General features: G+C 40.6%; 1 protein-coding gene and 1 pseudogene across 3 annotated transcripts in view; one reads left to right on the top strand and one right to left on the bottom strand.

Moving 5' to 3' along the window:
- The window catches only part of SUGCT (succinyl-CoA:glutarate-CoA transferase), a 768,020-nt gene that overhangs the window by 686,419 nt on the left and 59,503 nt on the right, over nucleotides 1–22,098 (bottom strand). The gene's annotated exons all lie outside the window — the stretch shown is intronic.
- Nucleotides 9,985–10,536, top strand: LOC125930750 (ubiquitin-conjugating enzyme E2 L3-like; annotated as a pseudogene).

The following is a 22,098-nucleotide window of genomic DNA, read 5'->3' on the forward strand; positions in this document are numbered from 1 at the left end:
AAATTTCATATTAAAAAAAAAAAAAAAAAGCATGTGCCTCCTGACAATGCACTGAGAACTTAGCATCCCTTCTGTGGCATGAAGGTCAAAAGACCTCTCTTGAATCTCTTCATGAAGAAATATCAGACAAATCCAAATTCAGGGATAGTCTACTAAATAACTGACCTACACTCTTCAAAAATGTCAATGCCAGGAATCACACAGAAAGACTCAAATGCTACAAAGATAGGACCAGATGAAAGGAGGCTAAAGAGACATGACAATTGAATACAATGCAACCTACGTTTTCTTTCTTTTGCTGTAAAAAGACATTAATGGGACAATAGATAAAATACCAGTTAAGTCTGAAAATTGTACGATAGTATTTTTCAATGTTAATTTCCTGATTTTGGTAATTGGTTACATAACAGAATTCTATGTTTTTATGAAATACAAACTAAAAAATTTATGGGAAATGGGCATCACATGGCTGTAGCTTACTCTTATTGGGTTCATAAAAAATGTAGACAGGGGCATCTGGGTGACTCAGTAGTTTAAGTGTCAGACTCCTGATCTTGGCTCTGGTCACGATCTCACAGTTTATGCGCTGATAGCATGGAGCCTGCTTGGAATTCTCTCTCCCTCTCTCTACCCCTACCCCACTCATGCTGTCGTTCTCTTTCTTTCTCTCAGAATAAATAAATAAACTTTAAAAAATGTAGATAGATGACAGATTAGTAGATAGATAGATAGATAGATAGATAGATAGAAGCAGAAAGAAGTATAAAGCAAAAGTATTTGTATATCCAAGTCCATGGGACTGGATGGGAAGCAGAAAACTGGTTCTCTAACCTCTGAGTTAACATGGAAGCAGACAGCCATGCTAGTGTGTATGCTTTCTCTCAACCTCCCATCAAAATACCTATGGAGAGAAATAGTAAAGATCAAAACTTATAATAAACTATAAGTAATGAGTTCTAACACACACCTGAACGCCATTAAACTCAGCCCTGTGCTTAAGGAAGAAAAGGAAAATAAAGAGGAAGACGAGGAGCGGAAGGCAGCAGTGGCCAAGGAGGAATAGCTAACATTTCCTGAGCACTCCCTTGTAATAACCCTGTAACAACCTTTATAATAACCCTTTCTTACAATGACCCTAAAATTTACAGATGAGAAAATTGCACTTGCAAAGGTTAAGTAACTTATCCAAAACCACGTAAGTAGTAAGTGACAGAGCCAATGTTTGAACCAGTCTACTGTATAGGGGACAATGCCCCCTGCTCTCTTTGCCCTGCTTTGATCTGAGCAGCTCTACCTTTATCTGTGTTAGGCTTCTATGGAAGATATTCGAAGAAAAGCCTCAATAACTTTAAAACACTATATTACACTATTCTCCCTCACAATGTTGCCAGACGACTCGCCCTAAAGTTGCAAGGAGAGTATCACTTGGGAAGACACAAGACAAAGGCTATAAAGAGGTCAGGACAAGCTAAGTCCAGTACTTTAAAGCAAAGCTTCAGGAAGGAAAAGAACACCCACCACAGTGCTCAAACCCAAAATAGGAACTTGGATAATCATTTCATTTCTAGTAAATCAGTTACATTTTATTCCACTAATATTGATTGGATAAGTATCTACTGAATATCTATCATGTGTAAATGTTACTTTCAAGAAATCAGTAGCGTTAAGAAAACTCATGAGCATCCAATAATGACAGAATCCAACTCTGTGTAGCTTCCCCATTTGCTAAGCTTAGTTTCTAATGCCTCCATGTTCGGGCATATGTTAGAAGGGATGGGGGTGGAGAAAAATGAGAAGAGGTATGGTCAGCAGGGAATGTCTTCTTAATTGGTACTATCATGGTGATCTAGACTTGGCAGGGGTTTAAAGCCTACTTATTTCACAGAGTACTTTAATGGGTTCTTCAAAGACCTCCCCTACTCCATCAGCGGGGGTCTCTTACCTCCAGGGTCTCTTTACACTGGTCAATCTCTCCCTTTTCCAGTTAATCACTTATGATCCTTCCTCATCCCCAGACATCATTAGTACACCACCAGCTTCCTTCTGCCCTCTTGGACAGGATCTAAAGCAATCACACAATGTTTTTCTCGTTCTCACCCTGATCCACAGGAAATATTGGCAAGACCACAGTGGCTCCCAAACCACAGCCCTCCAGACATCCTCTGTCTCTCTAAAAATCTCAGGCATGAATCACATATCAATCCACTTATCTACCAAGCTCCAGGGAACAAACACCAAATCCTCCCAGGGGTCCCATTCAGGGTCCTTTCCTTTGGTTTAAGATTCTAAATTCGTAAAACTATTTCTTTTGAAACTTTAAATGTTCGATTAAAAAATCTCAGTGTAAACATGATTACGGAAATGCACCAGAATCTTACAATTGTTATCTCAGGGTGGTAGCATTGTAGCTCATAATTATTTTTTTTATAGCCCTCTACTTTCAGAATTTCCCACAATAAACATTTATCACTTTTATGACTGACAAAAAGCAGTAACAGGTTTTTTTCATTAAGGAAAAACATAGATAATGTAAATATCTGCTTTATTCTATAATCAGATGTCTAATCAACAACAGTTTCAAAGTATACTTCCCAATATTAGAGGAAAGCTGCTTTTTATTTTTTTTTCTACGAGCAACAAATGTCAAGAGGAGATCTAACCATACTCACATCTTTGGTGTCTCCACTGGTGGTGAAGACAGAGACCCCTACCCAAAAAAAAACTGTTAAGTTACTGTATCCCCAATACAAATCTATGTTTTTATGTCACTAAACTTATCTTCCTCACAGTTTGAACTAAACTCATATTAAGATAAATTTACATTTTCTTTCAAGAATCCAAACAATGGCAAAGGAGGAGGATTCCAAACATTTTGTGTCGGGGGAGTCAGCTCAGGTTCAATCTTTTTTTCTTTTCCCCTGTGGATAATCCAAAAATAAATAATTTAGAATTTACCATGCTAGAATAAGAAACTAAAGTGAGGCTGACCTTACTTTGTAGGAAATTGGTATTTCTACTTATTTATGGGGAATTGTGCCAGGAGTAGAAAATTTCCCAAACTATATGAGAAATTATTGCATAAATTGTAGTCTCTGTTGCAGCCCTCAGTTTAATGGCCCTGATGAAGTGATTAGAGACTTTCAGATTTTGTCATCTCCACATGCAATTTCGATTAAGCAGTTCGTTCCTCCATCATCACTCAGGGACTATCACTTGGCCTGATGGTCTGATAGCCTCAAAGTACTTAGTAACAGACTTATCACAAAGCTCTGAACCAATGCCAAGTTTCCTCCTGATACAGTCAAGTTCCAAAGCCAGCTTTATGTTTTTAATTAATACTATCTTTGCACCAGATGTAAATAAATATCTGGGACACTCTGGGAATATCATTAGAGCCAGATGAAATATCAGGGAATGTATCAAAACTGGTTCTCTAACTTCTGAGTTAACATGGAAGCAGACAGCCATGCTAGTATGCTTTCTCTCAACCTCCCATCAAAATAACTATAGAGAGAAATAGTAAAGATCAAAACTGGGGAAGGGGAAGGGAAGGGAAGGGAGAGAGGAAGGAAGGAAGGCAGGCAGGAACGAACGAACGAACGAACGAAGGGAGAGAGGAAGAAAGAAGAAAATAAGGAAAAGAAGGGAAGGAAGGGAAGGAAGGGAAGGAAGGAAGGAAGGAAGGAAGGAAGGAAGGAAGGAACTTTGAAAGGAAGATAACATGACAAGCAATGTTCCATGGAGAATTTCCATGGAAAACATCATTGGTGCAAAGGGTTAAGATGCATTCTTGAGTGATAGATCATACACATCCTATTCTGTACCAGAACCATACAGGCCACTTTCTAATAAATAGGAAAAAAATATTTTTCCCCTACATGTTTCTATGCTAACAAAAAACAGCCAGAGATTAGGGCAGACTTCCTCATCTTCACAAGGTCCTAATAAATTAGTTGATACTTTTTATAAGGCAGTAAACAAAAAAGATTTAGAATTCTAAGGAAAAAAGTTTGGTCAAAGGGATTTTTTAATAAGGTCTCTTTTCATTTCGACATTAAGGTATTATCTGTAATGGCTTTTTTCGGTCCTTTGCTGATAAGGACTTTTTAATTTTGTACTTTTGTTTCGTACTTTTGTTTCACTGTGTCTGCTCAATGTTTGCTTTAAACATGCAAAGAGCTGTCACACCCCTACAACCAGCATGCCTGGTGGAGAGAGGTCACCCATGGAAAATATCCACAGACACGGCCCGGCCACCACCTCTCCAAGAGACAAGGTGACCTGACTTTTATAACTGAGATGATTGATCATTCAATGACAATTAATGAATGACATCCAATTACAAACTGTTTTCTCATTTGGAGCACTGGTAGTCAAGCTTCCTCCACTCTTTCCTAGAACTATTACTACCACAAAGTAGTATGTGTGCACAGTTCTCTGAAGAGTAAACTAAGCATCTCTTGCTTTCACCCCTTTCTTTTAAACTGTGTGAAATGTCCTGGAATGAAGCTCCCTAACCATGCATGACCAACTCGAGGGACACTAGTGACAGTTTGTCACTCTTTTTCCAGAAGGATTATCACATTGCAAGTGGTCAAACATCTCTGTCCACTCTTTTCCAAGAGTACCCTGGCACAGTCACTACTTCTAGAAGCCATAAAGCATATAAAGAAATGAAAGCTTTCCAGAACCACAGTTTGGGTCTTCCATCAGTCCCTTTCACTTTTCTGTTTCTATAACCATTCCAATTCCTACAAATTCCTGGTACAAAACACAGAAGAAATTGCATAAGGATTAGTAGACGGACAGGATACTGGGATGCTTTGTGATATCTAAGCAAAAGCACTGTGAGCAGGAGTGAAGACAAGGGTAATTCTGGAAGCAATTCAGGGTGGGGAAGTTGGCTGGGAGGGGGTGAAGGAGACTTCACATGGTATCTGTGACCCTGGCTTCATCATAGTAATAGGAAACAAAAGCAAGACACTAAAAACCTCAGTGCAGCAGACCTCTGCTAAATTCAGATACGGAGTCTATAAATAATGAGCCATGCAATCTAGCATGGAGAGAGGGGAAATGCTAGCCTCCATGTAGACAGGGTAGAAAAGAACACTCCACCAGGAACATCCTTGCATGTGGCCTCCTAGCTACCCTGTCAGCCCTTCCCCCTTCTTACATAAAGAGGGTACAAATAAATTACTACACCCTTCTGAAGCAAGTTTAGCCAGCTTGTCCCTCATGCTTCCCCCTTTCTTTTTTTAATTTAAGTACAACTGACTTACAATGTTATAATAGTTTCAGGTGTACAACATATTGATTTGACAATTCCATCCATTACTCAATACTCACCATGGTAAGTGTAGTCACCATCTGTCACCATACAATGTCGTTACAATATTATGACTATATTCCCTATGCTGTTCTCTTCATTTCTGTGCCTTGTGTATTTAATAACTTCAAGTTTGTACCTCTTAATCCTTTTCATCTATTTCGCCCATCCCCCACCCACCTCCCTTCATGCTTTCTTGTAAGCTATCTATACATCTGCACCAAGAAAAATAATAAAAAAAAATTTTTTTAAGCACTTTTGTTTCCCAAAACAAAGAAAGAAAGTAGAACAGGACTTTCCTATAGATGGAAGTTGTAAGTAAATTTCACTGTTGATCCAGAATCTCTCTCCCAATAAAGGTAATTATAAGCAGCTATTTCCTAAAATGTCTGAGCTGTGGGTTGTAGTCATCTACCTCCATTTAACTAATAATAGAGAAACAGCCGTTCCAAAATCCAGAGCCATTCATAACAGAGAGGTTCCAGGGGCGCCTGGGTGGCTCAGTCAGCTAAGCGTCCAACTCTTGTTGTCTGCTCAGGTCATGATCTCATGGTTACTGAGTTTGAGTCCCACATGGGGCTCTGCGCTGCCTGCTTGGAATTCTCTCTCTCCTGTCTCTCTCTCTGCCCCTCCCCTTCCCAAATAAATAAACTTAAAAAAATTTTAAAATGGCCGACACTCAAAAAAATTTTAAAAAGTGGGTGCGTGGGTTGCTAGTCAGTTAAGCATCTAACTCTTGATTTCAGCTCAGCTCATAATCTCACAGTTGTGAGTTTGAGCCCCATATCAGGGTCTTTGCTAAGTGTGGACCCTGCTTGAGATTCTCTCTATCTCTCTCCCTCTCTCTCTCTCTCTCTCTCTCTCTCCCCCTCTGCCCCTACCCTGCTCATGCATAAATTAGCACACACTCCTTTGCTCACTCTCTCTCTTAAAAAAAAAAAAAAAAAAAAAAGTATCCAATGGGTTTCCAGGCATGGATGGTGAGCTCTGGCATCACAATTCTCTCTCCCCATTCTGACAGAAACAGCCAAAGAACTACACAAATGGGTAAAACCTGTATCTCTGACCCCCAAATTATTAGGAACTTCTATTAAACACAATTCAAATGGATTAGTTTAAACATAGGTCTGGAGTGCAGACATGTAATTCACACCTGTAGGCTTCATTTCCTCACAGGAAAACAACAGTAGGGAGTGTGTAGGGATAGAGGCAGGGCAGTGAGAGTGCCTGGTTCAGAGTCTGGCTCCACGGCTTACTAGCAGAGCAATCCTGGACAAGCCACTTAACTAGCAAACTTGGACTAGTGATTTAACCTCACCGTGCCTCAGTTCTCTCTTAAAAATGATGAATGATAACAGAAGTTACTTCACAGGGCTGTTGTAAAGACTGTATCAGTTAATATATTTAAAGTGACAAACAGTACCTAACATTCAATATGTTCAATAATTGCTATTATTATCCCACAACAATGTAGACTCTATGAGGGCTGGGATTTTTCACTGTTTTGGTTACTACTGAGTTCCCAGGGATAGAAGGGCCTGGAAGGAGGGAGAAGCATTGTGGGAAAATGTTTGCACCACACCCATAGGTGTTTCCTCAACCAATCTATCTCAGAATGAGCGTTTCAGAAGAAGGCGTATAGCTTAGGGGTCAATAACAAAATGGTTCTGTTTGGTTCCAAACAGTGCTGTTTCATGTTCTCTCTAGGATACTTACCACATGGGTTCCATTTCAAAATTAGTAAAAATGGAGATAATATCTATCCACCTCACAAGGCTATCTTGGGGGTTCAATGAGATCATGTATATAAAAAAAAGCACTCGGCTGCAGGGCTGAGGCAAGGAAAATACAAGATGAGCATGTCCTAGTACCAGAAGGTAATGTTAGAAAAAAGGAGGAAGTGGAGGAGGAAATGTTGGGGGAGAGGAAGAAACAGGGAGGGAGACAGAGGGAGAAAGAGCAGTAGAGAGAAAAAGAAAGGAAAAGATGGAGACGTGTTAAAAAAGGACATAGAATCCAACCTAAAAAGTGCAACCCATGGCCAAAGCTGGAGAAATTTTAGCAACAAAGCAACAACAGCAATTGATTATAACCAAATGAATAAGACAAATATGCATGAGCATGGGCGGATACGAATGAGTAAACAAACACATGAGCAAGAATGGACAAATCCTCTTTTCAGAATTACGACAGATATCTGTAGATACTCCCACTCCAGAAGATGTACCTTAAGTCCCCTTTACTTGCGAGTAGACTGAACTTAGTGACTGGACTCCCAAGAATACAGTACGGAAAGAGGAAAGTAGTGGATTTATAGTGGAGAAAGCTGGCAGACAGCACTCTAACCAGGAGATCAAAGTTAACATCACCAGTGACAGGTCATGTTGATATAGTATACTGCTGACATGACGCCATGAGAAGGACATTTCACTTCTGTGATGTTCTTCCCAAAAAGCCCATCACCCCGGTTTATTTTGCTAAGATTTTTTTTTAAGTTTATTCATTTATTTGGAGAGAGAGAGCACATAACACACATGAACGGGGGAAGGCACAATGAGAAGGAGAAGGAGAGAATCCCAAGCAGGCTCCATTGTGTCAGCAGGGAACCTGATGCAGGGCTCGAACCCAGGAACTGTGAGATCATGACCTGAACCGAAATCAAGAGTCGGATGCTGAACTGACTGAGCCACCCAGGCACCCCTACCCAAGTTGAATCGTAGGAAAACATCAGACAAATCCAAAGTGAGGAACATTCTACAAAACATCTAACAAGCATTCTCCAAAAGTGTCAAGGGCATAAAAACAAGGAAAGCCTGAGGAACTGTCACAGATTGGAGAAATTTAAGGAAATATAATAACTGTATGCGATGCAACATCTTGGAATGGATTCTGGGACAGAAAAAAAGACATTAATGGAAAAACTGGCAAAATCTGAATAAAGCCTGGAATTTAAAATATCATATCAATGTTAAAAAATTAAATTAAAAGAAAATATTATACCAATGTTAATTTATTAATTTGACAAATGTATCATTGTTATATGTTAACATAAGAGAAAGTGGGGTAAAGGGTATATATGAACTCTCTGCACTATCTTTGCTCCTTTCCTGTCCATCTAAAATTATGCCAAAATAAAAAAAATTTCAAGGACTTACCATATCTTTAACACATAGCATCAGTAAGTGTTAGAAAATGAGCACAGCACCTAAGACAGAAAGAAACAAGCCCAGTGGTCTGAAAGAGACTGACTCCAGCTTAGGCAGGTCCCTAGAGCTTTTCTATTAGTAGATCACATTTGGTAGAAACCAGTGAGCCTCAGAAGCAACAGAACATAGGGACAGTAATAGCCACAGACAGGGCAGCAGGACTGGAAAGCTTCGGGCTCAGATTATATGTGACAAAAAATACTCTCCGTCCTCCTGTCCTCCTCCTACTGCTACCTCCATTAACTTTTTTTCTTTTTTCTTTTTTAAAAGAAAGAGCAAGAGAGCAAGCATGAGCAGGGCAGAGGGGCAGAGGGAGGGAGAGGTTTCACACTCTGTGCAGAGCCCAACATGAGGCTCCATCCCCCCCAGATCCTGAGATCATGAGCTGAGCCACTGGACACTCAACCAACTGAGCCACCCAGGCGCCCAACTAACTTCTAAGACAGATTCTCAACTCTGGATTCACGTTTGAATTACCTGGTGAGCTCCTAAAAAAATATGAGCCCAGGCCTCACCCTGCCCTCTCTGAGATTCTGATTCAATGGGGAGGTGCCTAGGCATCACTATTTTTTTTTTTTAATTATACCAGGTAATACTAATGTGCAGCCCGGATTAAGAACTTCTCTCTTAGAGGAAAAGTTACCTTAATCAGGACCCACTAACAGAGGAATGTTTGTACCACACATGTTACTTCCAGAAATTGTTAGAAATATTTTGGGAAAGCAAGTCATAAAAAAAGAAAGAGTGGTTGCATGGAACTAGAAATATATATCATACAGGTAGGTAGTAAGTAGTTTCAAAACAATAAAAGGGTCAAAGTAATATCACGGATGGAAAAGTTGGAAAGGCTCTCTCTTAGTAGATCACATTTACCTGAGACCTAAATTAAACATAAATAAATAAATCCAGCATTAGAAGGGCTGGATAAAGAAATTCCAGGCATAAAAGTCATGCATAAAAGCACTAAGCATTAGCTTGGAAGGTTGAAGGACAAAAAGAATGCAAGCGTCCCTGAGGTTCAGTGAGCACTGTAGTAAGGAATATACGGTAAGATGCAGTTGTAGATACAGGCAGGGTCCTACAGGCCAAAGAGGAGTCTGGATCCCATTCCATGTGCTTTGGGAGGGTTTTTGAGGGAGCTATTGGAGGGTGTAAAGCAGGAGAGGGACATGGTTGCTTTGCAGTCATGCCGGCCACTGTTTGGAGAACACAATTGTGCAAGCAGGGATCTCAGTGGTTTGGAGTTCAAGCCCCACCTTAGGTATGGAGCCTACTTAAAAAGTACTTAAAAACAAACAAACAAAAAAAGGATACTTTAGTTAAAGTGTGTGTGTGTGTGTGTGTGTGTGTGTGTGTGTGTGCGCGTGTACCTAGTCTGAGAATCTCTGACATTAACTGGAAACGTTAATCCTTTTATATTTAAAGCAATTGTAGAGCAGCACCGGATCCAAGATGGTGGCCAGTAGGAGGCTGAGGAAGGAGCTTGAAGAAATCTGCAGATGTAGAATGAAAAACCTAACAACCCAGGTTGGTGAAGCTAATTTATTGACTTGGCAAGGGCCTCTTGTTCCTGACAAGCCTCCATATGATAAGAGGGCCTTCACAATGGAAGTCAAGTTTCCAGAAGAGTCCATGTTCAAACCTCCGTAGATCACCTTTAAAACAAAAGACCACCGGAACAACCATGAAAAGGGGCAGGTCTGTCCGATAATTTGTGCTGAAAGCTGGAAGCTATAGCTGAAGAATACTCTAAGGGCGGGAAAATGTTATGTAAGAATGCTTCAGAGGCTACAAAGAAATACAGGGAGAAGCCACCGACGGCAACAACCCTGTGCACAGAGACCCCTACACTCAGACACCCCGCAAAACAGGACCCATGTGCCACCTGGCATTTGCTCCCAGCAGTTACTCACTGTCTACTGTTATCTGAATCAAAAGCAGTCTAGGTGACCTGTAAAGGAAGGATTAAAAATGTAAGATGCTCTAGTTCTGCTTTGTTTTGAAAATCACTGCATCAATCTACTTTAAAAGTAGACAGCCTGGGTAGCTCAGTCAGTTGAGCAGTGGGACTCTCCATCTCAGCTCAGGTCATGATCTCAGGGTCCTGAGTTCAAGCCCCCACCTTGGACTCCAAGTTGGGCTGGGTGTGAAGCCTACTTAAAAAGGAAAGAAAGAGTGGTGTTTCTTTTCTTGTCCAAATTTATCCAAAATCTTCCATTTACATTTAGCCCTTAAGGTTAAATAAAGAAAGAAAAAACAAAGGTTGCAGTTCCCTTGCAGCTCCCATTTTCTTGCACTGGGTTTATTTTTCACTCATTCCCTTCCCCAGACCAGTCTCCTCCGCAAGGAGACAGCTCGTGGCTGTCTGGTGGCTTCTCCCATGTTGCACTGCCCTGTGTGGGAGTTGGTTCAAATCTCCTGGAGGCTCCAATTTATAACATCCTTTTTTTTTTTTAATTTAAAAACAAGCAAATCACTACTCACCACCCCACCACCTCCTCCTCACCACCAAACCAAACAAAAAACAAAAGTCATGAAAAGGGAGGCCCAGTTCTTACGTAAAAATCTGGCCGGCTGTTACCACAAAAACGTCAATCGAATGGGCAAACCCTGATGTCCGCCTGCGTGATTGACTTCCAGCCGGGCCTGGCCTGCTCAGGGAGACCCGGTCTGTGGGGCCCCAGGGAAGGGCCCGCCGACCAGAGGATGGCCGAGCACTTGGGGGAGGAATTCCTCGCCAGTGGGTCTCCGGAGGCCAAAGGGTGCCTCTCCTCCCTGCAGCCACTTGAGAAAATGTGCGGGTCATTGCAGGCAACGCTGAAGACCTGTCACGAGCTCGCTCCCCCGGCTTCTCAGTGCGGCGCAGTCCCACCGGGACCCTCCCTCGACGACCCTCCCTCGGCGCAGTTTGACCTTTTTCGGAGCTGGAATTGGCTGGGATTGGCTGGACGCGGCTGTAGCCTCCACCAGGCTGGGTCGCCTGCGCCCCGCTGGCCCCTTCCTTCGGAGCAGCCGGCCAGGCCAGGACAGAGACCAGGCCTTCCCTCTCCTTCTGGACTCAAAGCCTTTGCAGAGGCAGGCTGCACTCGAAGCTCACTCAGCAACATCCTTTACATGTGCTTTCTATTGTTTTGACTGCCTTTTTTTTTTTTTTTTGTAAAAATAAAATTGACCTTAAAATCTATCATCAGGAAAAAAAAAAAAAAAAGAATTGTATCGTCTATTTGGTGTTAACTCCTCTATCATCTCCTAACGTCCTTTATATCTGTCCCAACTGTTCTATGTTCGGCTCTCCTCTCTTAACTTCTTTTGGATAGGCTGCATATCTGTTGTCATTCTTTATCCCTTGCATTAGTTTAGAAGCTATGCCCCCCACCTTGTATTTTTTTTTTTTTTTTAGCTGTCTTTTCTATTTTCTTAGCTTAGAAAATGTAGTATTCATCCTTGGAATTACCAGTCTATCTGATCTTTTTTTTTTTCTTCTATCCTTCTCCTGGACAGTGCAAAGACATTAGAACACTTTTACCCCCTCCTAACTTATTTGCTATGGTCATATATGTGTGTATGTGCTACACATATTATGTACTAATGTATATGTACATACATACATATTTTTAATACCCACATATTATGTTTTATATAGTCAGCATTTATTTAGGTTTACCCATTTAAGCTCATTTTCCTTCTGAAGAAGGGCCTGTAGAATTTTTTGGTACGAGTTTGCTACTAAGTGAATTCTCTCAGTGTATTTTGTTGGAAAATGTCTTTGTCGTCAACATTTTTGGAGAAATTTTTGTGGTTAGAGAATTCTTTTTGTTTTTTTTTTTAATGTTTATTTTTTAGAGAGGGAGAGAGAGCAAGCGAGCAGGTGTGCACACAGGGGAGGGACAGAGAAACAGAGGGACAGAGGATCCAGAGTGGGCTCTGTGCTGACAACAGTGAGCCCTCGGGGCTGGAACTCACCAAACGAGAGATCATGACCTGAGCCAAAGTCGGAGGCTTAACCAACTGAGCCACCCAGGAGCCCCTTTAGTTACAGAAGTATTAATTGACCGTTCTTTTATTTCAGCACCTTGATAAAGATATTTGTCCACTATTTCCTAGCTTTCAATGCTGCTATTAAGAAGCCAGCTGTCAGACAATTCTCATTCCTTTGACAATAAACTGTCTTCCCCTTCCCCTTCAGCTACTGTTAATATTTTCTCTGTCTCTGATGTGCGGAGATATTCAGGTTAGAGTGACCCTCCTCATTCCACACACTCACTTTCTTCATTTGAAGCTGGTTTCAGAGGATCTGACACAAGATTCAAATGCTCTTGATAATAGCTGAGCTACCAAATGAAAGGACCCAGTCCTAGGATGATTATACCAGTGCAAAGCCCTCTCTCTCTGAGTCCTACTATTCATGATACAAATAAGAAATAAACCATAATTAAGTCATGGAGATTTGGGACTGACTAGAGAGCAGTATACCTACCCTAACCAATATAGTATCCTTCCAGCCGTTCAGGCAAAAAAAACTTTGGAGTCATCCTTGATTCCTTTCTTTCTCCTGCATTACACATCCAAACTTTCACCAAATTCTGTCAGTTCTAACTGGAAAGTAAGTCCAGAATCTGGCCACTTGCACTACCAGCCTCCTGGTTCAAGGCCATCAGCCTCTCACACTCGGCTCTTTGTTGTTTTTTTTTTAAATGTTTATTTTTGAGAGAGAGAAAGAGACAGAGAGAGAGACAGAGCATGAGTGGGGAGGGGCAGAGAGTGGAAGACACAGAAACTGAAGCAGGCTCCAGGCTCTGAACTGTCATCACAGAGCTCAACGCAGGGCTCGAACTCACGAACCGCGGGATCATGACCTGAGATGAAGTCAGCCACTTAACCGAATGAGCCACCCAGGTGCCCCTCACACACAGCTCCTTCTTAACTGGTCTCCTTGCTTAACTCTTTTTTTTTTTTTTTTTTTAATTTTTTTTTTCAACGTTTTTTATTTATTTTTGGGACAGAGAGAGACAGAGCATGAACGGGGGAGGGGCAGACAGAGAGGGAGACACAGAATCGGAAACAGGCTCCAGGCTCCAAGCCATCAGCCCAGAGCCTGACGCGGGGCTCGAACTCACGGACCGCGAGATCGTGACCTGGCTGAAGTCGGATGCTTAACCGACTGCGCCATCCAGGCGCCCCTTAACTCTTTCAAAACACAGATTGTATCACTACTCTGCTCAAAAATCCCCCATGGGCTTGGCATCTCATTTAGAGTAAAAGCCAAAGTCCTTAAAGCTGCCCACAAGGCCCCATGAATCCAGTCCCCAACCACCTGTCTAACCTAAACTTCATTAAGCGTCCACCCACTCTGATCCAGCCCTATTAACTCCTCAATGTTGCTTGAACAAGGCAAGCTCTCTTCTACCTGAAGACCTCTGCCCTTCCTAATCTCTGCTTAGAATGTTCTTTTTCTAGATACGAGTTTATACGAGACATTCCTTCACTTCCTTCAGGCCATTGCTCCAATATCCCCCCAATCTATGGAGTTGTGAGTTCGAGCCCCGTGTTGGGCTCTGTGCTGACAGCTCAGAGCCTGGAGCCTGCTTCAGATTCTGTGTCTCCCTCTCTCTCTGCCCCTACACTGCTCATGTTTTGCCTCTTTCTCTTTCTCTCTCTTTCTCTCTCTCTCTCTCTCTCTCTCTGTCTCTCTCTCTCAAAAATAAGTAAACATGAGAAAAAATTTTTAAATGTATAGTTTAAATGTTGCACTATCCATTCTCTAAAATTTTATATAATATTGACTCAACTTTTGCATTACAGGAATGTATTATCAAAGCCTGCCCAATACTTTCTGCCCTCGAAGCTGCCATCCAAATGCTCTCTTTCCTTTAACCTAAAAACTCTTGAAGAATTGACAACTCATTTTTTTATTTTATCACCTCCCATTCACTCCTAAACACCCTTTATAATTTGCCTTCTTCTCCCAACATTCTAGTGAATTGTTCCTGAAGGATTAACAATAACCTCTTAATGTTTAATTTAATGGCTTGTTCTTCCAGTCCATATCCTGTTTGGCTCAATAATGACCCCAACAAACATGTTTGCATTACTTCTGCATTACAGACATCATCCTAGTATTGGGAGCATAAAGAAGACTCAGTTCTGCTATCAAGGTGATCACAGACTCATACTTGAGGGGAGAAGGAATTCAGCTAAAGAATTACATTATATTGCTTTGCATGGAGTAGATACAACACTTTGCTGAATGAATGAACAAATGAATGAGTGGATCCATGCATCCATCTAAATATGGATGAATACAATCTAATAAATGTTGAAATCAAAAGAGTAGAAAAGGGGCTATGAGAGTACAAGGTCAAAAATGTCCTCTGCACAGGATCTGACACTGATTATTTTATCTTCCCCGTGAAATTCTCTTTTCCCACTGCTCCCAATATTGAACTTATTTTCATTTCTCCCTGATCCCAGAATGGCTTAAGCTAGACAATTTGAAATCATCTCAATTCCTATCTTTTTCCTTTCTTTTGGTCACTCAATTCACATGCTAAATCCTTCTTTGATCCACCCCCTCCACTCTAGCCCCATTGCTTCTTCTTTGTGCAGACTGTTTCTCCCATTATTTTACTATAACGGATGAACTGCTGTCAGGATATTCTCTGCTTGAATGCAATTCTCTACCTGCAGTTAATTATCTTCTTAAAGTGGATTTGACCAGGACATTTCCCTGCTTAAAGTCTCTGATGATTTCCTATTGATAACAGGATAGAGACTGAACTTGTAAATCTGGCATATAGTCTTTCTGTGGGGCCTCACTCTACTTTTCAAGCCTCATCTTCTACCTCACATTTTATCCACATAGGCCTCTGTACTTTCTTTGAACACACCATGTCTTTGTGTCTCAATTCCTTTGCCCGATCAATCCCACTGTCTAACACATCTTATACTTCCACTCCCTGCCTGGAAAAAAAAAAAAACCTAATCATATTTCAAAAGCCAACTTAATTATTACTTCCTTTGTTAAGACTTCCTTAGCACCCCACCACCACCGTGGAGTTAGTCAACCCCTAATCTGTGCTTCAGAGTACTTCTGTCCATTCCTTAAATTGATCTGTAACTATTGGCTTCCATACGAACCACCTCCTTCCCCAGGGGCTGCTGGCTGCCCATGTGACTCATTAATCTTTGTGCTCCTGGTACCTATCAAAGTATCTACATCAGTAAATATTTCTTGAATGGACAGCTGTCACCTCAGGATACGTTCCACAAATTCTTTCTTGCTTTTAACTGAGAAAAGAACCCTCATTTGTATTTTTTTTTTATTCCGGCTCATATAACAAAGCAAAAATAAATGAGCTTCCATACAGCATATAAAGAAGTAAGCACAGAAAGCAGCATTGAGCCAGAGAACGTGGGAGACATTAGAATGTGAGGATTAACATATTTAGTTCAGTCTCTGCCCTGAGAAATGGTAGCTCGAGAGCAATTTCTTGTCAACTTTGAGTTTCATTATAGAGGGTATGTGGAAGGAAAATGTCCGGAGTACCGTGGAGGACAGGGGGGTAGAAGGCTCAAGGTCTGAGAATAACATTGCTTGTTAAGACTGTATCACTTTTATGGATTCCATTTGCACTCCTACTTAATCCTTATAATAACATCACCAGGGGAGGCACCAACATCAATGTTCCTATAGTACAGTCAGAAAACAGAGATTAAATAACTTGACAAAAGTTATACAGCCAACAATGTTAGAACTGGGAATTTACCCCAGGTCCTCCAACAACTCAGCCTTTGCTCTCCATTATGTAGTCTCATGAAAAAGAGTATGACTAGTGTTATATACAATATAAAATTTACATAGCATAACCTGAAACATATTTAATGACTTCATGTCTCTAATATCTACATAATAATTTACAACTTTGAAGGAAGTTTCATGAATCACATCTCAGAGTCCACTAGAAGTTTATGAGGAAGCAGGGCAGATTTCTTTCCATTTTAGAGATGAGGACATTTAAGCTCAGATCAGTGTAATGACTTCCCCAAGGTTACAAGATATTCCAATACACACATCATAAATCCTCATTGAGAGCTTTTTTAGATTATGCTACATGGTATTTTTTATAATTGATAAGCAATTAATATAATTCCAAGATCTGCCTATATGTTAATTTGCCAAATATGTTATATGAATAATACATAATAAATGCTTACCACAGTGCCTAAAACATAATAAGCACTCAATAAATATTAGATATTATGGGAGTGCCAGGGTGGTTCAGTCAGTTGAGCATCTGCCTCTTGATTTTGGCTCAGGTCATGATCTCTCAGTTTGTGGGTTTGAGCCCCTGGTCAGGGTCTGTGCTGACAGCACGGAGATTGCTTGGGATTCTCTCTCTCCCTCTCCCTCTGCCCCTCTCCTGCTCGCTCTGTCGCTCTCTCTCTCAAAATAAATAAATAAACTTTATTTTTTTATTATGTTTATTTATTTTTGAGAGACACAGAGCACGAGTGGGGGAGGGGCAGAGAGAGAGGGAGACACAGAATCTGAAGCAGGCTCCACGCTCTGAGCTGTCAGCACAGAGCCCGATGTGGGGCTTGAACCCATGAACCGTGAGATCATGACCTGAGCCAAAGTTGGACGCTTAACCGACTGAGCCTAAATAAACTTTCAAAAAAGACTTAAAATATTAAATGTTATGTTATATAGCCACTCTAAATGTAAATTTTTTCTTGATTCCATTTATTATGTCTATAATCATTTTCATTGTAGAGAATTGTGTTCCTTCTTGGGAATATAGGCACAGAACTCAGATTCTAGCTTTAACATCATAATGCACTTTCTATCCTAAATATCCTTAGAGTTTTTACTCAAAAGAGAATGAAAGGGAACAAACAAATAAATAAAATAAAAGCAAAAGGATAGTATTTTCGTCTCCATCCTGTGGTATCATCCCACCTTCAGACCATTAATAATGCTCTAGATCTGGGACCTGCAAACTCTGTCAAGCACTAGATAGTAAATATTTTAGACTGTGTGAGGTTGGGGGGTGTCTCTGTTGCAACTACTCAACCCTGCTGTTGCAATGCAAAAATAGCCATAGATAATATATAAATAAATGGGGATGGCTGTGTTCCTACAAAACTTTATTTTTGGGGCACCTGGGTGGCTCAGTCGGTTAAGCGTCCGACTTCAGCTCAGGTCACGATCTCGCGGTCCGTGGGTTCGAGCCCCGCGTCGGGCTCTGGGCTGATGGCTCAGAGCCTGGAGCCTGCTTCTGATTCTGTGTCTCCCTCTCTCTCTGCCCCTCCCCCGTTCATGCTCTGTCTCTCTCTGTCTCAAAAATAAATAAAACCTTAAAAAAAAAAATTTCAAAACTTTATTTTCAAAAGATGACAACTGGACAGATTTGGCCCACAAGCCCTTCCAGGTGCCTGCTCTATGTAACTGAATTGAGGAACTTCAAGGAATCCAATGAAATGCTGGAAGTGCAATGGTAGGCACATGAGAGGGAAACATTTGCCTCTCCACACCCATATCTCACAATCTGAGATTCTTCCTGTGCCTTATCCGGCACACCCACCCCATTTTCACCTGAGAAGTACTTGGGCCGCACAGTCAGTGACTATTCCTTTCACATTAGCTTTGGTTGTTTCCAAGACTGCATAACTCAAGAGAGTCAAAAAGACAGACCAGACAGCTTAGGTCCATTATCTCCATGGCTTTCAGATATAATAAACAATTTAAGTCCAAGTGACAGATCAGACCTGAGATGGTGGAGAGGGTAAAGGACAGAAGCATACAGCATCCCCCCCAAAGAAGCAAAAGACCCACAGAAGCACTGAGGATAAAAACTGAAGACTGGGGGCGCCTGGGTGGCTCAGTCGGTTAAGTATGGGATTTTGGCTCAGGTCACGATTTCATGGTTCGTGAGTTCAAGCCCTGCTGAAGCATAGAGCCTGCTTTCGATCTTCTGCCTCCCTCTCCCACTGTCCCTCCCCAGCTCACACGCTCTCTCTCAAAAATAAGCAAACATTATAAACAAATAAACAAGTAAATAAAGACTTAGTTGCTGATAAATGATCCTGAGCACCTTCAACTAAACGCTGACAGGTAAAAGATCTAAATGAGGGTATCTGTGTGGACACAAACATGTACAGCCTGGTGGAATCACTGCACCCACATGCTGTGTTAGAAATAGAACTGATAGTATGTGAGACACAAGTGCCCAAGGTTCTGTGCGGGAAGAAGAGTAGAAGATTCAAAACATAATGGTGGAGGGGTGCCTGGGTGGCTCAGTCTGTTAAGCAACTGACTTCAGCTCAGGTCACGATCTTACGGTTTGTGGGGTCGGGCTCTGCGCTGACAGCTCAGAGCCTGGAGCCCATTTCGTAGTCTGTGTCTCCCTCTCTCTGCCCCTCCCCTTCTCACGCTGTCTTTCCTTCAAAAATAGATAAAGATGTAAAAAAAAAAAAAAAAACATAAGGGTGGTAATAGAACAAATAAAGTTCTGAGTGTATCTAATATGGTGACGGTAGGAGGTCCCACACTACCATTTTGGCTTTCCTTGGGGATCTGTGAGAAACACGACTGAAATTTCTGGCTGGAGTAGGAGAAATGAACCCTCCTAGAAATATCTGGGACTATAACATTTCATTTGTCAGATTGGAAATTTTTATAAAACTGTACCTTTATTTTGAAGTAAGACCGGCAATTCTCATAGAACTCTCATGATTATAACTATTTATTCTGACAGGCAATTCTTCTTTCCAGAAAGGATTCATTTAGATGAATAAATATTTGCCTCAATCCTCTGAGTATTTCATAGGCAATTGTAGGAATGATAAATTATTCACAACAGAATGATAAATATAGGGTGAAAAGCAGTAAGAATCTAAACACATAGAATTAGTATTATGGAATAGGATTTTGACCAAAAGAAATGGAATATTGGTCATTATTAGTATTAAGCAAATTTACAATTATATTCTAATATATATACAGATAATAATCCCATCAGATTGAAAAGAAACAAAATCCTTGAAATAAAGGGCTTTTAATTTATACACATAAGAATCAATTTATTCTTGAACAAAGGAGTGTTTTATATATTCAATACTTAGTCATCAAATATTTATATTTGTATACCACTATTCCAGATACAGTAAAACATTTTCTTGTGGCTGTAGCATAGTAATTATAATTTTTCCCATAGTATACCTTGTAGCTTAAACTATTATTTATTTTACTTAATTATTTAACTTATTTTTTAATTTGAATTTCTACCTTTTAAATCATGATAAAGTATGCATAACATAAACTTTGCCATTTTAACCAGGTTCAAGTGCACAGTGCAGTGGCATTTATATTGCCATCACCATTCAACCATCTCCAAAACTTTTTCACCTTCCCAAACTGAAACTTTGCATGAAACAAGAACTCCTCATTTTCCCTCCCCACAAGCCCCAGCAACCACAGGTCTACTTCCTGTCTCTATGAATCTGACTATTCTAGGTACTTCATATGAGTGGAATCATAAGTATTTGTCCTTTTGTGGCTGGCTTATTTCACTTAGCATAACATCTTCAAGGTTCATCCTTTAATTTTTTTTAATGTTCATCCATCCAACTTATGGCCATCTTGAATAATGCTGCTATGAACATATATGTGTAATATCTGTTCAAGTCTCTGTTTCGATTCTTTTGCACGTACACCCAGCAGTGGAATTGCTGGCTCATATGGTAATTCTGTTTAAATATCTGAGGAACCTCCATTGTGGTTTACATCATTATACATTCCCACCAACAATGCACAAGGGTTCCAATTTCTCCATATCCTCACCAACACTTATCTTTTGTAGTTTTTTTTAATAGTAGTCACCCTATGAGTGGTATCTCATTTTGGCATTGATTTGAATTTTCCTAATGATCAGTAACATTGAGCAGCTTTTCTTGTGCTCATTGGCGTTTGTATATTTGCTTTGGAGACAAGTTTATTCAGGTCCTTTGCCCATTTTTTAACTGGCTTGTTTAAGACTAGCTTTTCTTATAAGCAAGTATGTTAGCCAAATTTTTTAACATTGGTATTTTTTCACTTGATAAACTTTTGTGGATTTTATGTTCTTTACAAATCAGAATCACTGATTACACAATCTGATATTCTAGCAACATCCTTTATCTTTCAGGGTGCAGGACTATTACTTACTCCACATTTTTTAACCTCTGTTATTAAAAATACTGTAGTTCAAATCAAGGACTGAAAGTTGTAATATTGCACTAATGCTGGCTTGGAAGACCATCCAAAGACTGGAAAATATCATTAGTATTCATGAAATAAATGCTATCTAAATTTTATCTAACATTTATTTTTTGCATCCTTTGAAGTATAACATTTCTTCTTATCTAGCATTGCTTCTTTAAATTTATGGATTTATTTCCCAGGCCTATTACCATAAAGGGAAACAATTCAGTTTGATGACAGGGTTTTGGGATGATGGCTAAGTCTTGGCATGTTGATTTGGCATGACACATGAAACACTTGATTTGTGAAGATTTTGAAATTATTACTGCTTTAACATTACCTAACATTGTCATCTTTTTTCCCCTCTTGCTGGTCGCTAGTCCCCAAGAAGTTCTTTAAATTGGAAACCATTATCCATATATTAGAAATTGAAGACCAAACATGAAACCAGCTGATTCTAGATGTATACCATATTTCTAGGCCAAGCCTGTCTCTTTTCTTCTGGAATTTTAAAGCACTGAGAAAACAGCTCAACCTCCCCACAATTTGAATTCCTATTTTTTAATTTCTTTTAATGTTTATTTATTTTTGAGAGATATAGACAGAGCATGGTCAGGGAAGGGGCAGAGAGAAAGGGAGACACAGAATCCAAAGCAGGCTCCAGGCTCCAAGCTGTCAGCACAGAGCCCGACGCGGGGCTCGAACTCATGGACTGTAAGATCATGACCTAAGCCGAAGTCAGACGCTCAACTGACTGAGCCACCCAGGTGCCCCTTGAATTCCTTTTTTTACTGATCAATAGTATATGAAAAATAAAAGTAACTGGGGACTGGAGTAGGCCAAACATACATTTATGTATAAAATTCTGTCATGAGATGGTACTCACTGCATATCCATAAATACACCCAGCAGAGATCTTTTAAGAAGAGCAATTTTGTCTCTTTTAACATGATGGCAAGTCATTTTGTCCATGTTCCAGTCCAGTAGATATTCTTAATCCCACAGTTTCATAAAGAGTTCCCAAAGGGGGAGCCTGGGTGGCTCAGTCAGTTAAGTGCCCGGCTCTTGATTTCAGCTCAGGCCAGGATTTCATGATCGTGAGTTCGAGCCCCATTTGGGATTCTCTCTCTCCCCCTCTCTCTCTGGCCCTCCCCTGCCCATATTATCTCTCTGTCTGTCTCTCTCTCTCTCTCAAAATAAATTTTAAAAAGGGGTGCCTGGGTGGTTGAGTCGCTTAAGCGACTAACTCCTGATTTCGGCTCAGGTATGATCTCATGGTTCATGAATTTGAGCACTATCTGTGCTGATAGTGCAGAGCCTGCTTG

Source organism: Panthera uncia, chromosome A2 (genome assembly GCF_023721935.1).
Source record: "Panthera uncia isolate 11264 chromosome A2, Puncia_PCG_1.0, whole genome shotgun sequence".
NCBI lineage: Eukaryota > Metazoa > Chordata > Mammalia > Carnivora > Felidae > Panthera > Panthera uncia.